The 6,394-nt window shown below is 39.5% G+C and overlaps 1 long non-coding RNA gene across 1 annotated transcript; it reads right to left on the bottom strand.

Moving 5' to 3' along the window:
- Positions 1-3,519: 3,519 nt before the first annotated feature.
- LOC309688513 lies at positions 3,520-6,006 on the bottom strand. Its single transcript, XR_014271101.1, has 3 exons — positions 5,809-6,006; positions 5,579-5,685; positions 3,520-3,695 (listed from the first exon to the last, which is right to left on the bottom strand). It is a non-coding gene; the product is annotated as an uncharacterized lncRNA (long non-coding RNA).
- Between the last annotated feature and the right edge of the window lie 388 nt (positions 6,007-6,394).

Genomic DNA, 6,394 nt, shown 5'->3' with positions numbered 1-6,394 from the left:
GCACATGTGCATAGGCACACTGCCACGTGCAAATAATATGTTAGGAGAATCATAAGTGAGAAAGTGTTTCAGGTAGGAAATCACATCTTGTTATTGCTCACTTGATTCAAAAGGAGCTCTTATTGTGAAGTGCCCTCTTGCTGTGCTCTTGTTTTTAATGGCTGCTGATAGCCACCCATTTTGAGTTCAAACTGGTTGAGTTTTCCCTGAAGTTTTTTTTATATGGCTCTTTACTTTTTCATGCATTAGTATAAAAGAAAAGAATTCATAAGATCACACGGGCACGGGAACAATTCACTGTCGCTAGTGGTTTTCATTTAATACATAAATTAACATATAAAATTCTTCAGCTTCACATTAGTGAGTGCAGATATATCAAAAGAAACTGTTTAATGCCTTTTCTAAAAATATTGTCAAGAATTTAAGAATTAAAAAAGACATATGTGTATTAGTTTGCCTCAAGTACTCAGCATAGACAATGTGTAAATACAGTTTAAAATATTTGAAAAAAGGACATGATAAAACTTTAAAAAATATTTTTTGCATCAACAGCTTTAAGGCTTCACATTAGTGTCTGTGCTCACTTCATAATTAATATAAAACAGTGACCTCCTGTGGTTGTTCAGTAAATCTGTTTTTGTTTTTAAATATCTTTTTCTTTGTTTGTTTACCTATTATTATTTGTTTTTTAGCTGAGTCCATTTGGATAGATAGCTGCAAAAGTTTAAAAGTTTAATCCGATGAGGATTACTGATTACTTTGGCTGCACACAACTTTCCACACTGGATCTTGTTTCTCTTTCGCAGGTGAAACTGCATGTTGTAGCTCGCTCTAATCGACCCTTGAGCTGACAGCTAGGCATCCACTTCAGTTATCTGAAGACAGCCACATATGCTTTCCCCCCCTCTCCCTTTCATGTTTCAACCATGTCTACTCTAGTGTGTTCTGCCATTAAACTAACCATTGATCTTCTTTTAGCAGATAACAGGTGAAAGATCAGTTCCATTAATTTTACATTTTGTCTCACTAAGTGGACCACGCATTTCTTATTAACTACTTCAAGACACTGGCACACAGGTCACAGCACTTAATTGGTTCAACTGATGAAACACTATTATCTGTCACAATCAGAAATGCCAATTCGACATGCAGCACTTTATAGGGCTTTCTGGGAATGCAGTCTTTCCATTTTGCTGGTTTGCTGATTTTGCTGGCCAGATAGTTGCTTTGTTAAACACTCTTGATAAAATATCATCAAATCATCAGCTGCTAGATATTTGGATTAAATCAGACAATTAAAACATGATGTGCATTCTTTCAACCTCCGTCTTTAATTATCAAGAAAAACCATCAGTTCTACTTTAATCTCTTGTCTTGGCTGGTCATGGTGCTTATGTTAAGGCAGTGCTTTTATATATTTGGCTTGTTCACTATGTATCAACTCCACAACAAGATTTGACTCAAGTTTAACTGTCATTTTCCGTGTTTATTTTAAGAAGCTATTGATTTCTTAACTACAGCTGAATTGGCCCACAGCTACTGTTAAAACAAATGCATTTATTCCCCATGAGTCTTTCAAGAGCATTAGATCCACATACAGGCTACTTTTTTCCCATCCCAAAATAAGTTTAAGACCAAAATGGACCTGGCTTTGCCCCAGGTGGTGGTGGTATCAAACAGCCTCTGTTAGGCCAGGTGGTTCCAGGGTTATATATAGGAGAACTGCAGCCGTATTGCCAGCATCATTAGTGGTGTTAAATTTACTGCTAAAATCAGCCTAAAGCCTAAAAAAGACTCTTACATCACTATAACGTTACAATTACAGGTATTATTGGAAACAATAAGCAATATTATTGCTGTTACCATCCAATACTTACAGTAAGGTTTGACAGGAACGATGCATCTTATTAGAATGATCTCAGTTTTGCGTTCCACTCATGCATGTTTTATGTTTTTCTACTAAACAAGGGCAAAACAACAAGGTGGTAATTGTGTAATGTCAAGTGTAGACACATAGAATTAATTTAGAGTTAATGTACCACACCTGGAAGACATGTTTTTGCACAGCACCATGTGGTGTACCTGTAAAGTGATCTATTAGTGGGAAGGCATGCCAAAGTGAGGCTGGCTGCAAGTTTTGTGAAGAATGCGTATCTCGATGTGAGGTGGTGTAAGGCAGGTTTGCTGTGAAGTGAGCACAGTGGGTGTGTTAACAGCATAAAGCATGATTATTCTGCAAAATATCTGTTACGAGCAACCTGACGCTATTAAATTACTACAAATCATTGTATGCGTGTTTAATGAAAGGTTATATGTGTATAAGTAGGATGCAGAGTAATTGCATGTGTTTGCATGTTTGTCAGCATGAAGATGTGTGTGCGAGTCACTATAATTTACATGTGTTTCTGCTATTACGGTGTTGTGGTATACAAAGTTTCCATCTCAGCCTCATTACCCTTTAGACTGATGTTTGCATCTGGTGCACATATTGAACATGACACTCAATGTACAGGCTTATTTGGCCTGTGCCCGATTATAAGGCTTACACCTCTTGCTTACTGGAAAGTGGATGTGACACAACTTGCAGTAAAAAACCAGACAGTGTAATAGCCTCTTATTAAATGCAGTCTTTAAAATGCCTCTTTAAGCTGACAGCGCCATTGCAGAGTTTGGTCATTTTAACTTATGAGCTAAGATGTTTGATCACTCATAGCTGAAGTCCAAATACTGGCTTCAAACATTTCCTGACGTGCTACAGTAAATTCTGCCTGAATTCAGTAGTGTGCAACAGTTCATCAGGTGCTTACATTTCTTAGAACAAATTATGAACAAAAAGTACTCCTCAGATGTCTAATCTCTCAAGAGTTATGGTTTCACAGCCATTGAGAGTGCGGGACTGCTAAAAAAAAAGAGACTTGTGGTAGCCATGGTAACAATATTGCTAGTCCTAAGACTAAGAAAGAATTTTGATGCACAGCTGTATGACAGGAATATACAGAGAGGGCTCACGTGCACATGCACACACTGACAACTTTTTGGAACAAGCACCAAATGGGGTGCATCATTTTAGCAGAAATTACACCCAGCTATATACATTCACTGTAGACTATAATTGAGCAGAACTTGGCATGTCCCAGTAATGTGGCTATGTGACACTGACAATACAGTATATTCCTGTTTTTTTTTTTTTTTGGCTTTGTTTTTTTTAACATGAAGCATTATTCTTTTTAAAGTTGAAATGGTTTACAAAGTGAAGTTCAGCAGCCTAAATATGCAAATGTTTCACATTTAACACTATCTGACAAAAAACAGCTGGTGTTCTCAATAGGATATCTACTTGATTGTGGAGTTAATGGATTTCAATCCCAGATGCCTGAAAGTGTTTTAATTCATGTTGTAGTGATTACAGTATAATATAAATACTGCAATTGAATGGGAGATAATTGCAGAAATGTGTTTATTTGAAAAAAACAATATATGACAGGACAGAGAATTATTCATGTGAACATTATTATCAAACAATCACAGTAGGGAACCGTTCCCTAATTTCATACAAACATTTTCTTGTCTGTCCAGACCGTATCTGATAGAAAATTAATATTGAAGCGTACAGATGATCTTTTCTTCCCCGTGCCCTCTGGAAGGAGAAGTTATTTTCTGTGATGAATTGAATTTCTTCCTCACATACCACTTTTCTGCCAAACAAAGAAAATCAAAATGCATTAGTAAAACAAACACACAGGATGTCTGTGAAGGTTCTCAGTCATCCAGGTCATCGTAGTCAAAGGAGCTTGCAAAGAAAAGCGTCTGGACTTCTTTGAATTGCTTGAAGACGTTTCACTTCTCATCCGAGAAGCTTCTTCAGTTCTAAGGTCAAAAGGTGGAGAGTCCCAGATATAAACCCAGTGGGAGTTTCCCCCAAAGAGGGACAAAAAGACCCCCTGATGATCCTCTACCTAATCACATGAGCCAAGGTGTGAAAGCGGGTGTGGGTCACAATCAGCCAGAGTTTCGGGTGAGCTCATTGTGAAACCTGGCCCCACCTTATCATGCGATTTCCTGAGGTCAGATGGCCCAGGATGTGAGTGGCCGTTAAGGGGTCTGGGGAGGGAACTCAAAACTGGATTATAGATGGCAGACAGTTGGTGTCGTAAACCACCGCCTCTGTTCAAAGATGGTCGCTCACAGTGGACATAGATGGCTTCTTTCACTCCTCTTTCAAACCATCCTCTCTGTCCAAAATGTGAACGTTAGCATCCTCGAAAGAGTGACCTTTGCCCTTTAGATGCAGATGGAATGCTGAGTCTTGTCCTGTGGAGGTGGCTCTTCTATGTTGGGCCATGCGCTTGTGAAGTGGCTGTTTGGTCTCTCCAATGTAGAGGTCTGAGCATTCCTCGCTGCACTGTACAGCATACACCACATTGTTAAGTTTGTGTTTAGGAGTTTTGTCTTTCGGGTGAACCAGTTTCTGTCTGAGTGTGTTGCTGGGTCTGAAATACACTGGGATGCCGTGCTTGGAGAAAACTCTCCTGAGTTTCTCTGATACACCGGCTACATAGGGGATGACAATGTTGTTGCGTCTATCTTTCATGGGCTCCCCCGTGTCACCTATTGTAGTGTAGAGGAGTGAAAGAAGCCATCTATGTCCACTGTGAGCGACCATCTTTGAACAGAGGCGGTGGTTTACGACACCAACTGTCTGCCATCTATAATCCAGTTTTGAGTTCCCTTCCCAGATGCCTTAACGCCCACTCACATCCTGGGCCATCTGATCTCAGGAAATCACATGATAGGGTGGGGCCAGGTTTCATAATGAGCTCACCCGAAACCCTGGCTGATTGTGACCCACACCTGCTTTCACACCTTGACTCATGTGATTAGGTAGAGAATCATCAGGGGGTCCTTTGTCCCTCTTTGGGGGGATACTCCCACTGGGTTTAAATCTGGGACTCTCCACCATTTGACCCTTAGAACTGAAGAAGCTTCTCGGATGAGAAGTGAAACGTCTTCAAGCAACTCAAAGAAGTCCAGACGCTTTTCTTTCCAAGCCCCTTAGACAACACACAGGATGAGACTTCAGGCTGGCTTGTAGGTTTTGAAACATAATCTCTAGTCACTATTTTTTCTTTGAGGTACTTTTCCTCTTGTGTATACATGTCATCTTGATCTGATGAAATGTGAAATATTAAGTGGTTGCCAAGGATAAAATATTTCACCCAGATTGAGCCATCCATGTCTATCTTAAATTTTCTAAATTTTAAGCCATCCAGCCATTTCTGTTTTAAACTGAAACCATGACATAGTGCTAAAAAGGAAAATCAGGGGATCAGCTAAGTCACAGCAAATCATTGTCTTGGGGCTTGCAGGTCTATGCAAAGCCCCATGGTAACCTATCAAATATTTTTTGAGATAGTTCAGTCTGAGTCAGAGTGGTGGGCTGAAAGTCTGACTGACTGACAAGCCACTGGCATTCACAACTTATTCAAAAGTATTCACATTTAAAAACATCTAGCAAATACATACATTATTGCTGTATTACATTTAAGCATGTCATACATTTTAAAGAGAAATCAGATACCCAAGCAAAAATGAAGACGAAGTAGACAACAGCTATGCAACCGAGAATCCATCCTACGATCAACAGAACAGGGAATAGTTTGTAGGATGAATCTGTTGGACCCACAACTAGAGACAAATAGAGAAACAATATCAATGTGATGAGTGGTTGAGGAAAAATTTATTAAACGGAGCCCCCCCCCCCCCACCCAATGTTGTGTCTCATTTCTGGGTAGTACGTGTGTGTCTTACCTCGCCTGGACATGGCACTTCTCTCTGTTCTAATCTTTTTGTTGTGATGTGTGCAAAACCAGCCTCCTTGCTGTGAGGGCTTGATGTTGGCATCCGGCAGAGCAGGGTGAAACAAATCTGGTGGAGTTGGAATACAATCCATCTTTAGCCCTTCTTCAGTCCCATTTGATTTTAGCCTGTTCTCCTCTACCCAACATTCACAATACACTTTATATTACCAACAGAACATTTAAATTTTCCTTTATTTTTATTTATTTATTTTTTTTGGAAGTGATGCAGTGGCTGTCACATTGTTTTCTCTATGGACCAAGTCCCAGCTGTGGTGGGCCCTGGTCTTCTCCTCTCTTATCCTCCCGGGAGAAACTGTTACAGCTGAGGCTGGCAATGTTGTCTCTAGAGTGTATTCTGACTCTCCAGCAGCTCAATACTCTGGGTCAATATTAGAGCAACGTGAGATAAAACGCATTTTTCTGAACGGTTTCTTTTGTGGATTTTGACCTGTCTGTTTTTTTTTCTACACAGATTAGCCAAAACATACAAGAAACTGATTATTAATATTTAAATATTAAAATCAATTTGATTCTTA

This window comes from Aulonocara stuartgranti (genome assembly GCF_965226115.1).
Source record: "Aulonocara stuartgranti genome assembly, chromosome: 14".
Taxonomy (NCBI): domain Eukaryota; kingdom Metazoa; phylum Chordata; class Actinopteri; order Cichliformes; family Cichlidae; genus Aulonocara; species Aulonocara stuartgranti.
Note: the sequence above shows the minus strand (reverse complement) of the source record. Positions and strands in the feature narration are given on the sequence as shown.